The 15,606-nt window shown below is 35.4% G+C and overlaps 1 pseudogene across 1 annotated transcript; it reads right to left on the bottom strand.

Moving 5' to 3' along the window:
• Positions 1 to 12,644: 12,644 nt before the first annotated feature.
• Positions 12,645 to 15,298, bottom strand: LOC107821615 (putative protein kinase At2g41970; annotated as a pseudogene). The gene is made up of 7 exons (XR_001656179.2): positions 15,006 to 15,298; positions 14,164 to 14,402; positions 13,953 to 14,079; positions 13,616 to 13,856; positions 13,386 to 13,518; positions 13,224 to 13,310; positions 12,645 to 12,961 (listed from the first exon to the last, which is right to left on the bottom strand). The product of XR_001656179.2 is annotated as a putative protein kinase At2g41970 (transcript).
• Positions 15,299 to 15,606: the final 308 nt, after the last annotated feature.

A 15,606-nucleotide genomic window follows, 5' to 3' on the forward strand; every position in this document is an offset into this window, starting at 1 on the left:
AGTCACAATATTTTTGGAAGGATTAAAGATCAAACGAATTACATCTTCTCCATATCACCCGAGTGGTAATAGACAGGCGGGGTCAACCAACAAGGTAATTAGTCAAAACCTTAAAAATAAGTTAGAAGATGCTAAGGACAAGTGGTCGGATGAGCTACTGGTGTTCTATGGGCTTATCAGACCAAAGCAAAGTCAAGCATGAGAGAGACCCCCATTCGCTCATGTACGGTTCGGAAGTTTTAATGCTGGTAGAAGTGGGGAAACCAACCCGGAGATATTCCCAAGAAAATGAAGAAGCAAACGACGAAGCATTGCTGGTCAAGCTAGATTTGTTTGAAGAGTACCAGGATATGGCATATGTGAGGATGGTGGGGCAAAAGTAAAGGATGGAAAGGTATTATAATCGCAGGGCAAATCTCTAATATTTCAAAGTAAGAGCTTTGGTTCTAAGTAAAGTCACTCGGAGCACTCGAAAGGTTAATGTCGGGAAGCTAGGATCGACATGGGAAGGACCTTACCGTGTTTCAGCTATAACCGGTAAAGATTCATACGAGTTGGAAAATCAAGATGGAGTTAAATTGCCAAGCAATTGGAACATGACTCACCTCAAAAAGTATTGTTGCTGAAGATCCTTGTAGATAGTGAAAGTATGTGACACACTCTTTTTTACTTCGACCAATTTTTGTCCCGATTTGATTTTTATGTCAAGGTTTTTAACGAATCAGCAATGTAAAGCATACTACAAAGGAAGGATTATTGGTGAACTAACCAAGAGCTCCGTGAGGATCAAATCATATGCCAATTAACTTGTGGATGGTTAAATAATCTTTGGCCCGATACTATAACTCAAAAGTCTCATCGGCCTCCAGTAATAGATTATTTATCCATCCACAAGTTGTATCCTTTAATGAGGAAGCAATGCAAAATCTTTCTATGAAAGGAATGTCACGGCTAATTCAAGACATCTAGTGTTTGAATTCTCATGCTTAGTATCCGAACACTGGGGGAATAATACATGACAAAATACTAAAAGTGTTACGAGAACTGGGGACCGTTAGAACCGGGGACAAACTCTATCAGGACTCGGGGCTGCATGATCAGCCCCGTAGAAATAAGTTGTATACGTTAGCCACATATATTGGCAACTTTATTTACTTAATTAAATAAATGTTTATGTAAATGTACTTTCAAATATAGAAGGAATAAATCAATGTCCTTTTGTTTTTATATCTTATTCCTTGTCTGAATGACATGTTAATTTATTTTATCATTTGAGAGTTAACAAAAACTTCAAATACTTGTACCGGAATGAAATGAGATGTCTTCTTCAAGAGCACAATAAATATAAGAGCCTTCTATTTTGAAACCCTCATAGTAAAGGTAGATTCTGGAAGTGTTTATGATCAGAAATGAAAGCTTTCGGATGTAAAAATATTCTCGAGGCTTTGTCAATTAAATGAAAGAGCATATTTTTTGCACAACATTTAGGCAAAATTTTCTTTTATTAATTAAATCTCCAAACACAATAAGAGGTTTTGGCATAATTACAAAAGGTAAGAGAAAAAATTTATACATCATTCTTTACTGCCAGAACCCGAAGGGAGAGAAGGGTCTTCATTTTCCCTAGTGGAAGAAGGTTGTTCCGCCGCCAGTTCGGGGTTCTTAAGTGCCATAAATTACAAGAGGAGCTTGATTTGAGGATTGTGTCTCCCTAAATAGGGCTATAAATAGGAGGATTAACAACCATTGTCGGGACATGAAACATTCTATACACAAAAGTTATAATGTATTCTCTTATTACGCTCAATTGAAACACTTAAAATATTACATTTACTCTTGTTATAGGAAAGGCTAAGTCCTTATTTAGGCTTGCTATTTTCTTTAAATTCATTCATTAATATTATTTTCGTTCTAATTTATTTACCATTCTTGGGTCAAATCGATTCGCTTATTTATAAACCATACTATAAATTCAACTATACTATTTTACGGGTAAACATTATATATCTTGTGGAGTTTGGTGCCATCAAAGTAATCAAGCAAGATATGAAGAGCAAACATATCTTTTATGACATAAAGTGGGTGTTGCCAACAAGAACTTACATGCTCCATTGGGTAGTGATACTTTAGGCTGTTAATCTCATCGACGATTTTTGTTTATGTGTTGTTGTTTGAATTTCTTGCCTTTAACAACTTGTTTGGATGGATGTTACCTATTATATCATATCGTATTGTTACTTTATATACAATATTTATTTTGATTGTTACTTAAATTTTACTGTATTATATAGTTAAATCCATCGTTATGTAACGACGAAAAGTATCACTTTATGGAACGACGGATTTGGTATATTGCTTTTTCCTCTCATCTTGCCCTTCCTTATTATTAAATAATTATATTTTATTCTTTACCCAATTTTTTATATAATAATTCTACTCTGTATCCTATTTGTTTCTTAGTAATATTGTGTCACGACCCAAATCGGAGGGTCGCGATGGGAACCCGGTGCCTTACTCAATAGAGTACCAACATAATGTATCTTTCTTATCATACCATCATGGGTGAATGTCCAGATGGGTCTCCATGATATTAACCAGAATAAAACATAAGGGAATACTCGACATAGGATGACCCAACATGATATACAAACTTATACATGTGACATACAGGCCTATAAGGCTGACATGATCATTTGTAAACTCAAACTATATGCCGACAAGTCCATACAAGTATACATATATATGACATCTGTCTACAAGCCTCTAAAGGTACACAAACATCATAAAAGTCATGACAGGGCCTCGCCATACAAATCAATACAAGTCCAAATCATACTGACCAAATAGGCAACTCCGGAACAAGTGGAGTAAACCAACATCTTCCATTGAGTTGATAGCCTACTAGGAGGACCATCAACCTGTCTATCGGGACCTTCAGCATGAAACACAGCGTCCCTAGGCAAAAGGGATATCAGTACGAATAAAGTACCGAGTATGTAAGGCAGAAAAGCATAAATAAGAATAGTAATACATACATACATACATACATACATACATACATACATACATACATACATACATACATACATACATACATACATACATACATACATACATATATATATATATATATATATATATATATATATATATATATATATATATATATATATATATATATGTGTGTGTGTGTGTGTGTGTGTGTGTGTGTATGATACATATGTATGTATACATAAACTTTTAAAACATATGCCTCTGTGGGCATCATCATTATCATATCGTACCCAGCCATAATAGGCTTGGTAAAAACGTACCCGGCCGTCATAAGGCTCGGTAGAATCGTACCCGGCCACATGGAGCTCGGTAAAACCCAACTGATCAGTGGTTGCACAATAAGTGTCGTACCTGGCCGACTATAGCGCGGCTCGGCAGAGTAAAATCGGTCACGTGGAGCTCGGTAAAATCCAACTGATCAGTGGTTGTATGATAGGTGTCGTACTCGGCCGATTATAGCGTGGCTCGATCAAGTAAAATACATACATATATATAATGCATGCCGAACTCGTGGAATCACATTCTTAACCTTTTGGAATGGTGTAAGGTCGTTGCACCTTCTATTAACGTTATGTACATCCATACCATCAATATGAACCTCAATAGATTCAAGGATCATACATACTTGCTTATAATAACTTTATAAGGAAAGAACAACATGGACAACCTTAGTTTCTAGGAGTAGATCTGTTATGAAATAGCATATAGTTTCCGTTTATTTCACTTTAAATCATGACAAAAGAAAGAAGGAAGTGCCTTAACATACCTTTGCATTCTTCTCTCTAATCGTCAGTTAAGCTTAATTAATTTTCTTATGTCTTCAATGAGTAAACCGACTTCGTCGTCATTATATAAGCGTTGTAACTCTCATATTTCAAAACAAATATTCTACAAGAAAATGGACAGCACCTTCCTTGTTTTTAGTACATCCCACAAGTTACTAAAAGTCACCAAACAGCCCAAAGAACAACAATATAATTCACAATAAGCTCTCTGATTACTTCAACAACCATTTTGAACGGCAAGCTTGATTTACAATTAATAAAATATAATTTAATCCAATTCATTTTCCATGAATCTTTCTACAAGGTCTATAACATCTTACTTATGCTTACCATATCATTTTCAACACAAAATATCATAAGAATAATCTTCAAAAATAGTCCACACGCCTAGCACCTTAACTTTTATCGTCAACCTCTTATTTTTCATGTTATCTTCTCCAATCAACTGAATTAGCATATGGATAAGCTTAACAACAACATCCACAAAATAATCAAACTATTTATAATATTGTCCAGCCCCAACAAACTATTTATATAGCGTCAACACATCCCACAAAAAAAGATAACGATTTCTTATGCCATGTCAATTACTGTCTTGTAGATTTTCACTCAAACAACTCAATCAACACATGATTAACCCTAAGCACAATCAAGAACATTATTTACTTAACTTAGAAAGAATATACAAATTGAAATCCCTAGCTGGTGTAGCTCACAACAACCCTCAATAACACCACAACACTATAGGAGTTGTATTCTCTTCTTGAATCAACTTTTGTGTTCAAGTTGGTGTATAAACACTTGTATTTCTCCTTGAAACTCTAATATATATGAGGGAGGGAATGATTCTTACCTTAATAAATAAGAACAACACGAAATTTGAGGCTATATCACTTTGAAGGCTCTTCTAAAACAGCCACAAAATGAAGAACTACGATCTATGAAGCACCACGGGATTTCCAGCATTGAATTCATGTTTTTATCTTTGGTTTCACTCTAGAACCATGTATAAACTCTTGGAGTGCATCTAGAAGGGTTTTAGGAACTGTTTTGGTCGATAAAATTGAGTTAAAATGACTTAGAACTGACTTAAATACAAGCTGGAATTTTACACCGACTTTGTAGGTCCCATTAGAGCTGCTTGTGCAGTATTGCAAAAACATTGATATCTATAAACTCTAATGTAATATAAACTAACGATTAAATGCGTTAGAAAATAGACTCATTTATCTTCAATTTGGTAGGTAGATCACCTCGCAATTCCAAGTATATTGGGAGAAAAGCTCAAATACATTTGACCTAATTTTCAGCACATTTATAAATGTAACTTGTGATGACCATTGCCAACTTTTGTTCTACAACGCTTGACATCAAAACATAACACATGACTATAATACAACTAAAATAACTTATAACAAAATCTCCTTATAATGTTAAGCACCCTAGTCTTACCCCAAAGTTACATATTATAACATTCCCAACTTGTCGAATTTCGAAAAAACTTATTTTCTTCAATTCGTTTAACTTCTAAGCCCTCCAACCCTCTTGGTACTTGGTATTCGTGATCTTAAATATTTGTAACCTCCACATTAGCATGATTAACTTACTTTATAAACTTTTCAAATATGATCTCATTTATGAGCTTACATCAATTGACTTACAGCGTACTTTTACGTATGAAAATATGGGGTATAACATCATTTTCCCCCTTTGGAACATTCGTCCTCGAATGTTAATTGATGCGCTTATCAGTCTCATAACTATAGCTTTTATGAATACTTTAATATTGTCCTTGGCATCTAGGAAACTATTCTATGAAGAAAACCTACCTTAGGCCTTTTTCTCACACCACGACTTGTGGCCGGAATTCTTCCATACTCGTAACTATTTCTACCTTCTATCATGCAGCATATACGACTTTGTCCTTGTATATACTCCTATGCGACTCCTCTCTCCTTTTTCCTCCAACTGTTAGCCAATCTCTAATCCTCACTTTATTAACATATATAGAACTATGACAACCTGTCTCTTTAGGCATTTATAGGTGTACTGAAGTCTTTCGCTTGGTACTTTGTCGAACGTACGGCTATTGCTATATCTTGTTTCATAGCCTTGGTTATCTATGCTTATGGATTTACTACATCTAGGTAGGTTATACTATACCATAAAACTTACTTTGATTTATTATTACCGAGGTCTTCTACCCAACTCCAGGTTACTCTCTCTTTGCTTATCTTATATATATAAATCTAAGTCCTTTAATGCTTCCTCATTACTGTTCATCTTAAGAATGACGGTCTAATCTCATCTCATACTTTGTAACTTTATCCATCCATTATTTATTCATCCTAATGTTGATCCATAATCTACCACTGGTAACTTGAAACCTCTTATGTAATACATTGTCACTAGGGCTCGCGTTGCATAGGGCAACATTTGAAGTGATTTTCCTGATCCACCTAGGGACGATACTATAATTCAATAAATGTATTTTATATCATCCCAACGTGATTCATCTTATGGGGGTATTCTAATCTCATGCAATTTATGAAATCCCTTTTTCTTTAGATCATTACTCAATCAAAAGGCCTAAACATCATCCTCTTACCATTTATCACAATTACACCCTTACTTTACTACCAGGACAGCATTCCATCTCTTCTAAATGCTCCTAGTTTTAAGCTCTTTTGAGTTCATTCAGGCTATGCTAAGCTTTCTATAACTTATGGAAACCATCAGCTCTCTTGTTTTGATGTACTTAATTCCAAGGCCTTACCTATTTTTGTCACCTTTTCACCCACCTTTTCTTATCTTTACTCTATCTACCTAAAATCTTGTCGCTCTACCATACTTTAGCTTGCTACCTACATATATCTATTTATACTACTCGCAACCTTCTATTAACTTGTTAGCACAATAGATTTCCTTTCGTGCCTTCTAAGTTGTCTTTAAATGTAAGCAATTACTTTTCCTGGTCGTTTTGCCACTTGTTGCATGAATATATCTTAGTGCCCACACATATTGGAATTCCATGGAACCCATATGATCTCGAATATTTCTTTTGAACTTTTTTTTACTTCCCGTTCATTAGCTACAATAGGTGCCACTTTCTTATGGAGTGCATACAATGTTGTCGTGAGATTATTGTTAGAAGACCATTTCTTCTTTAGGTCATTATGCTTAGGTTGAAGCCTTCTTCCTTATTTCCACAGCTAGTCTTTCAGGGTAGTACATGGTGGAGACCCTCTGACTCCTGTAAAGCTGCGAGCTTATTACATCGTTAACTGAAAGAATTTTTAATATTCTTACTCGCCTATAGTTATCCTTAGTTACATACCCCTGCACCTTTGAGTTGTAGGGTTTCTTCTGAACTAAACTTTTGACTATCTCCCCAGTGGCACTTTCTTTTATTTCTGTAACACTTATAGGTACCTTTAATTACCTCAACTCCTATCTGAATATTTCTCAAGGATCACGATGTCATATCTGCGAGACTAAATTTTCTATGTTCGGGTTCACTACGTTTATCTTGCACAATCTGTTGATTTATTTGTGTCCTTGTGTCTAGCTATAACTAGTTTCTTCCTAAATTAACTACTAACTAATTGTTGGTCCATTCTCATATCTATATTTCGCGTGATCTCTCTTAGGTTATTTCCTTTGTCTTAACTTACCTCTCGCACTGGCTCCTTATGCATCAAGTGTTTATTTACACTTATTTATCAATAACATCTCGGGTGGTAACCCTTACTTCCTCTCCCTAGCATCGTGCTTGTATAATGTTCTAGAGTCGTAACATATCTGTGGGATCTGAATAAATGCAATCTCATTCCTTTTGCCTTTTTGCCACATTCTTCTTTTACTATTCCAAAGTTACCTCATCATCTTTGGTGTCTTTTCATATCGTCACTAACATCTTACTCACCTTGCGGTAACCCTTCTGTACCAAGGATAACTGAATTTTTTACGCACGAGGGTGACACCTAGTGTAACTGGCACACTTAGTCTCTTAAGTTTAACTCTACTCACATTGCTTGCTTTAGGGAAGTGTCTTCCTGAATGACCTTTAAAGGTCATTCTTCTGTTGTCGATTGTATTATTGCCGGAACGCAATCTCTAAAATTCTCACGATATCGACTATTATCAAATCTTACGATCCCTAATTCATGTTCAGTATATCTTGTTCACTAGCCCATGCTAATTTCTATTACTCCGAGGGTCTAACATTTCCATCTAGTAATCATGTTGGAGTCACCAACTCATTTCTCAAAATGCGGATGTGACTTTTTGGTGCTTATACTCTTTATTGTCTCAAGGCCATTCACCTCTTGTCTTTTTCTTCACTTGACTATAGACTTTATCATCCTGTCATATTTTGATCTACCGTCATCACCTATTTATTACATCTTACTCATAATACTTTATTTACTCTCTTCTTATTCTCCTACTAATATTTTTGTCTATTACCTTATTCGAAAAGCTTCAACAAAACATTATTTCGCTTTTAGCTCTCCTTGCTCCATCCACTGGCTCTTCGGATCGCCTAACATTCTCTCTTTACTAGGAACGTGAGTCTTACTAAGGTAAATATTTATCCCTTTTAGGATTCCAGTACCTATCTTCTGAATTTTATGAACATGCTAGTATTCATATCTAACTTTACTATTCTAGAGTGAACCATCTGGGTGTCTCACAAGGAGAACTATTATCACGTTTGCAATATCCTTCAGAAATGTCAGCTAATGCTAACAATCCATCTTATCATTTTGGGTTACTCTAACCCCAGCTGGATCCTGATATCCCATTCTTCTCTTAAACTATATCTGCTAGCTCCCATATAGCATAACTGAGATGGGTGTGGCCTATTGTACATACCTCTATTAATGTTGATGGTAACTCGGAATACTTATATTTCTCTGCCTAAATTGTAAAAACTGATAATCTTCACTAACTGGGTACCTCGTACCCTTCTTCACCTTACTTCTTTTATTTGTTGAAACTTGTATCTACCTTCTGATTCTCTCGTTGCTTTTTTAAACCATATGGGTAGATAGATATTCTTGCCTTGGGGCTCCTGATCATGAAGCTTACATGTCTTAGTACACACATGATCTACTGAAGACCTTACATTTACTCATCATAAGCATGATGCAAAATCGAGTTCCTCTAACTCAACTCTTCCATAGCCATATTCAATCTCTTACCAACTGTCTTTGTGGATATAGGTATCGTTGTATTACAAATAAAGTATATTTTAAGAGTTTGAATTCTTACAACTGAGCTCTACCACACGATCTAGAGTAAGAAGTAAGAGTGACAGTCCTAAATGCCCTATAGTCACCTGCTTATAAGTGTGGTGCACAACACACCCATAAACAAGACACTACTAGACACGACTTGTAGACTCCATAGCATAGAACTATTATGATACCAAGTTTGTCACGACCCAAATCGGAGGGCTGCAGCAGGCACCTGATGCATTACTCAATAGAGTACCAATGTAACGTATCTTTCTTATCATACCATCATGGGTAAATGGACAGAGGGCTGTCATGAGATTACCAGAATAAAACATAAGGGAATACTCAAGATAGGACGATCCAACATGATATACAAACTTATTCGTGTGGCATACGGGCTTCTAAGGACGACATGATCATTTGTATACAAGTATCCATATACATGACATCCATCTACAAGCCTCTAAAGTACATAAACTTCATAAAGGTCGGGACAGGGCCCTTCCATAATAATCAATATATGTCCTAATCATACTGACCAAATAGGCAACTCCGGAGCAAGTGAGTGCACCATCACCTTCCGTTGAGCTGGTAGCCTATTAGAAGGACTGTCAACCTGTCCATCGGAACTTGTAGGCATGAAATGCAACGTCCCCATGCATAAAGGATGTCAGTACGAATAAAGTACTGAGTATGTAAGGCAGGAAAACATAAATAAGAATAGTAATGTAAATAGAGATAAAAAAGGTACAACCTCTAACATCTGAGTTCCTCTGAGGGCTAATAATATGAAATTCATGATACATAAATATACACAAAAACTTTTAAAAATATACGCCACTGTGCTCATCATCATCATATTGTACCCGGCCATAATAGGCTCGATAAAAATGTACACGGCCATCATAAGGCTCAGTAGAATCATACCCAACCATGTGGATCACGGTAAAACCCAACAGATCAGTGGTTGCACAATAGGTGTCGTACACGGCCGACTATAGCGCGACTCGGCCGAGTAAAATAGATAAATATATATAATGCATGTTAGACTAGTGGAATCACATTCTCAATCTTTCCGAGTGATGTAAGGTCATTGCACCTTCGATTAACATTATGGACATCCATACCATCAATATGAACTTCAATAGGTTCAAGGATCGTACAAAATTGCTTAGAATAACTTTATTAGTAAAGAACAACATGGACAGCCTTAGTTCCTAGAACTAGACCCGTTATGAAATAGCATATCGTTTCCGTTCATTTTATATTAGATCATGCCAAAAGAAAGAATAAAGTTCCTTAACATACCTTTGCAATCTACTCTCCAATCATCAACCAAGCTCAATATGATCTTCGTGCGTCTATAATGATTAAACCGACTTTGTCATCATCATATAAGCGTTGTAACTCTCGTATTTCAAAACCAATATTCTACAAGAAAAATGGACAGCACCTCTCATATTTTTACTACATCCCATAAGTTACTAAAAGTCACCAAATAGCCCAAACAACAATAATATAAATCACAATAAGCTCTTTGATTACTTCAACAACCATTTTGAGCGGCAAGTTTGATTTATAATTAACAAAATATGACTTAATCCAATTCCTTTTCCATGAATCTACCTACAACATCTATAAAATCATACTTATGCTTACCATATCATTTTCAGACCAAAACATCATAAGAATAATCTTCAAAAATAGTCCACACGCCTAGCACCTTAACTTTTATCATCAACCTCTTATTTTTCATGTTATCTTCTTCAATAAACTGAATTAGCACATGGATAAGCTTAACAACAACATTCGTAACATAATCAAACTATTTATAATAATTTTCAGCCACAACAAACTATTTATATAGCCTCAACACATCTCACAAAAAAGATAACGATTCCTTATGCCATGTCAATTACTATCTTGTATATTTTCACTCAAATAACTCAACCAAAATATGATTAACCTTAAGCACAACCAAGAACATGATTTACTTACCTTAGTTAGTAGATACAACTTAAAATTCCCAACTGGTGTCGCTCACAACAACCCTCAATCATACGACAACACTATAGAAGTTGTATTCTCTTCTTGAATCAACTTTTGTGTTCAAGTTGATGTGTAAACACTTGTATTTCTCCTTAAAACTCTAACATATATATGAGGGAGGGACTAATTACTACCTTAATCAACAAGAGCAATGCAAAATCTGAGGTTACATTACTTTGAAGGATCCTCCAAAACAGCCACAAGATGAAGAACTGCGATCTAGGAAGCACCACGGGATTTCTAGCATTGGATTCATGTTTTTATCTTTGATTTTCACTCTAGAATTATGGAGAAACTCTTAGAGAGCCTCTAGGAGGATTTCGAAACTATTTTGTCGAGAAACATGAGTTAAAATGACTTAGAATTGATTTAAATACAAGCTGGAGTTTTACACCGACTTTGTGGGTCCCATGGGAGGTGCTTGCAAAGTATCATAAAAATGTGAATATCTCTCTATTCCAATGTCGTATTGATGAACGGTTAAATGCGTTAGTAAATAGACTCGTAGATCTTCAATTTGGTAGGTAGATCACCCTGTAATTCTAAGTATATTAGGAGAAAATTTCAGCTACGTTTGACCTAATTTTCAGCATATTTATGAATGTAACTTGTGATGACCTTTGCCATTCCATAACTTGTTTGACTTCAAAACATAACATACACGACTATCATACGACTAACGTAATTAATAATATAACCTCCTTATAATGTTAAGCACCCTAGTCTCACCCCCAAAGTACGTGTTATAACATTCCCAACTCGTCGACTTTCGACGAAATTTATTTTCTTCAATTCGTTTAGCTTCTATGTCTTCCAACCCTCTTGGTACTTGGTATTCGTGATCTTAAATATTTATAACCTCCACGGTAACATGATTAACTTACTTTATAAACTTTTCAAAGATGATCTCATTCCTGAGCTTACATCAATTGACTAACGACGTACTCTTACGTACGAAAATATGAGGTATAATATTTTGCAAGTTTATATTGTTGGTGTATGACATCATGAAACGACGACAAATAATACAATCTATCCAAATATTGTATTCATCAAATAATGCAATACAATTCAGTATAAATATGATACATTATAAAACGACATATAACAACAATCCAAACAACCTGTAATGGGGAAAAGGAAGGACATGTGAAAAAGGATACCCAAGTGACGGTTTAAAAGGAGAGGTGGACATCTGTTAGGGTTAGGGTTGAATCCGTTTACTTTGGTAACGGTAATGTGATATTTGGACCGAAAGATAACGGGGTAAATATAAACATTTTATCAAGGTATAGGAACAAATCTAGACCTTTCCCATTAGATAATGGATTTGGGACCGATGGAGGAATCTCTATCTTTTGCGTTTGACCAAAAAGACGATGCGAGTATTATGGAAATTTGAATCCTTTTTCATGTCCAAAAGACTAAACGAGACGAGACCTACTTATGCCAAATTCGTAAACATTGAACTTTCAAATCATCGCCAAGTAGTAGTCTACGAGTAGTCAAACATCCATTGCACTTTGAAAATGAGAACATAATATTATTTAATCTTAAAGAAATCAGTTAAGCAAACAACATTCCAAAAGTCCTTTATCAAGATTTCCTTTTTCCTTGGATTGGCAACGGATCCATGACTTGGATCACAGCCTCGTTGGTACTTAAAACTGTCCCTGCAGCTTGTTTCAATTAAGAATAATGTTCCATGCTTGAGGCTCTGATCCTGCTGGTTTAATTTGCATTGAGAAGTGGCGTCAGTGCCCTGACCATAATAGACATGTTTGGCCTGAAATCTGCCTCATATTGAACACAAAGTTCTACAAGAGCAGCCACCTGAGAATAACCCGATAGCGTGTTACGTTATGTCCAAAATAACAACAACAACAACAATAACTCACTATAATCCCACAAGTGGGGTTTAGAGAGGATAATGTGTACGCAAACTTTACCTCTACCTGGGGTAGAGAGACTGTTTCCGATAGACCCTCGGCACAAGAAGATGAAATGCAACAATAGAAAATATAGTAGCGTTGTGCCCAATAAAAATAAAAATAAATATAAGGCCTTGTTTGACAAGAATTTTGTTGAAGAAAACCTTGGCAATTGCCTTTGGAGGGTAGTCATTATTTAGGTTGGGATCAACACACTCCTTCACTTTATCTTCACTTAATAGCGGAGTTGCCTGCAGAAGATTTGAGGATGAATGAGTGCATAAAGATGAGATGAATTAGCTAGGTAGAGATATATAAGAACCTACCCATGCAACAAGACTCTGTTGCCCTTCGGGCATTGTATAATCTACTGGTTTCCTTCCTGTCAACAGCTCCAAGAGAATAACTCCAAAACTATAAACATCACTTTTCCGTGTTATCGCTTCTTCCATGGCATACCTGCACCATACATGACAAGAACATATACCTCTAATTTCAGTATAAGCTAACTAGGAATGTTAGGGTAACTGGTAAGTTTTAACAATGCAACGCTTACTCTGGACCATGGTAACCAAAGTCCTCTGAAGATTCAGAGGTTGTCAAGTTGAAATCAGCAATCTTTGCTATGAAATCATCAAAGAGTAGTACATTGCTTGATCTGACATCGTGATGAATAATTGGCGGTTCAACTTTTTCATGTAGATAATCGAGGCCACTAGCTACACCACAAGCAATTTTAACTCTCTCATTCCAGGTAAGAACTAGACTAGGTTTAGCACCTTGTACTCCCTTTCTACCTACAACAGAACATCCAAGAATCACAATTACTTATGATGTAATTGTACAAAGGATTATTCTGAATGAATTCATACCAAGATTGGAAAGTCTATTACCATGTAATACATCATGCAACGTGCCCATGGTTGCGAACTCATAAACTAAGATTCGATTGTTTGCTTCCAGGCAATAACCCATTAGAGTCACAAAATGTTCATGCTTAAGTCTTGAAACCATTGCTAACTGCATATGTAAAAAGGAAAATATTTTGTCTTAAAATGGAGTAATACTTACTACTGGTTACACGAAAAGGAGGAAAATATCAACCTGGTCTGCAAAGTCGGAATCTGGTTCTGGTGAAGAACTAGTATCCAATTTCTTTATTGCTACTTGTTGGTCATTGCTTAATTTAGCACCAAAAACGCAGCCATAAGATCCCTTTCCAATCAGAGCTTTCTCATCAAAGTTATTAGTTAGTATATTTAGCTCATCCAAGGACATCTCTGGACGTACCTCAATTGGTAAAACTTTCTGAGGAGCTACACTTGGCTCTCCTCCTTCACTAGCTGCACGATGTTTAAGACATAATTAAGCAAATAAAAGTTGGCCAAGGACGGGTGTGGTCATAATCTTCCTCATTTCACCAATTAGTCAAATCATGTTTATGATTGAGCAAAATAAAGAGGTGTCTGTGGTTTATTTAATTAGAAGGCCTAATAAATTTCAATCTAATACATGTAAACCAACAGGAAAAGGACATGTCCAACTAGAATTTTTTCACTTTTGTTCGCAATCTAAAAACTGTTCCCTGGATCACTCACAAAAATTCAAAAAACAAACCAAAATTATATTCATGTCCAAACACAACTCTAATTTTCAAATACCATTTTCACTTGAAAAAAAATTCACTTTGTTTTTAAAATTTTAAAATTCTTATGTCCAAACGCCACTAAGTGAGTTTTAGATAATAAGGAGTGAAAACAATTCGATGGTATATTCACTATCCAAATGAGAACATTACACCATTCATAATAAATAAATAAATAAATAAGTAGAAGGAGAAAAGGGGTTTGGAGTGGCAAAATGGCAAGCAAAGAAACGAAAGAAAAGAGGGGATTTTGCAAGGTAAAAAACGGTTAACGTATAAGTATGATAAAGAAGAAAGCTACCTTGGTTGTTGAAGTAATGGAGTTTATCCTTGATGATAGTCTTAATTGCATTGATGAGGATGATAGTGACAATGGCACTGATGATAAGGATGCCATAGTTGCCAAAATTTGATTCTGAAAAGGAAGACATTATTCTTTTCCAGTTTTGATGTTAATTTCTTGTTTATATAGGAAGCTGTGGCAAAGGTTTCAGTCAGTCAACACGGCAACTTTTGTTCTAAATAATTGTATTGTATGCAACAGCAAATTACAGGCGGCTAAGCATTGTACACTAGTTGTTTATTCAGACCAACAAGAGGATAAAACCAAACAGTGCTTACATAAAGCTGCAGTATTAGGCCAAGTTGCTTTATTATTTTTTTAGGCTAGTTGCAAGTTGCAACGCACCTAATCTAATTAATTGGGTAAACGTTAAGCCTTTTAGCTATATTCTTATTTTATTTTATTTAAAAAATTAAGTCTATTATTGTGCTTTTGAAAGATCTGAGATTATAAATCCTTTTCTAAAAATTCAAAAATTCAAAAACTAAGTTTCCAAACTTAAAATTTGAAAGTTTTCAAATGTTCGTTATCAATAAGGTATATCGAAATATTAGAGTCC

The sequence above is a fragment of the Nicotiana tabacum genome, chromosome 6, assembly GCF_000715075.1.
Source record: "Nicotiana tabacum cultivar K326 chromosome 6, ASM71507v2, whole genome shotgun sequence".
Classification (NCBI taxonomy): domain Eukaryota; kingdom Viridiplantae; phylum Streptophyta; class Magnoliopsida; order Solanales; family Solanaceae; genus Nicotiana; species Nicotiana tabacum.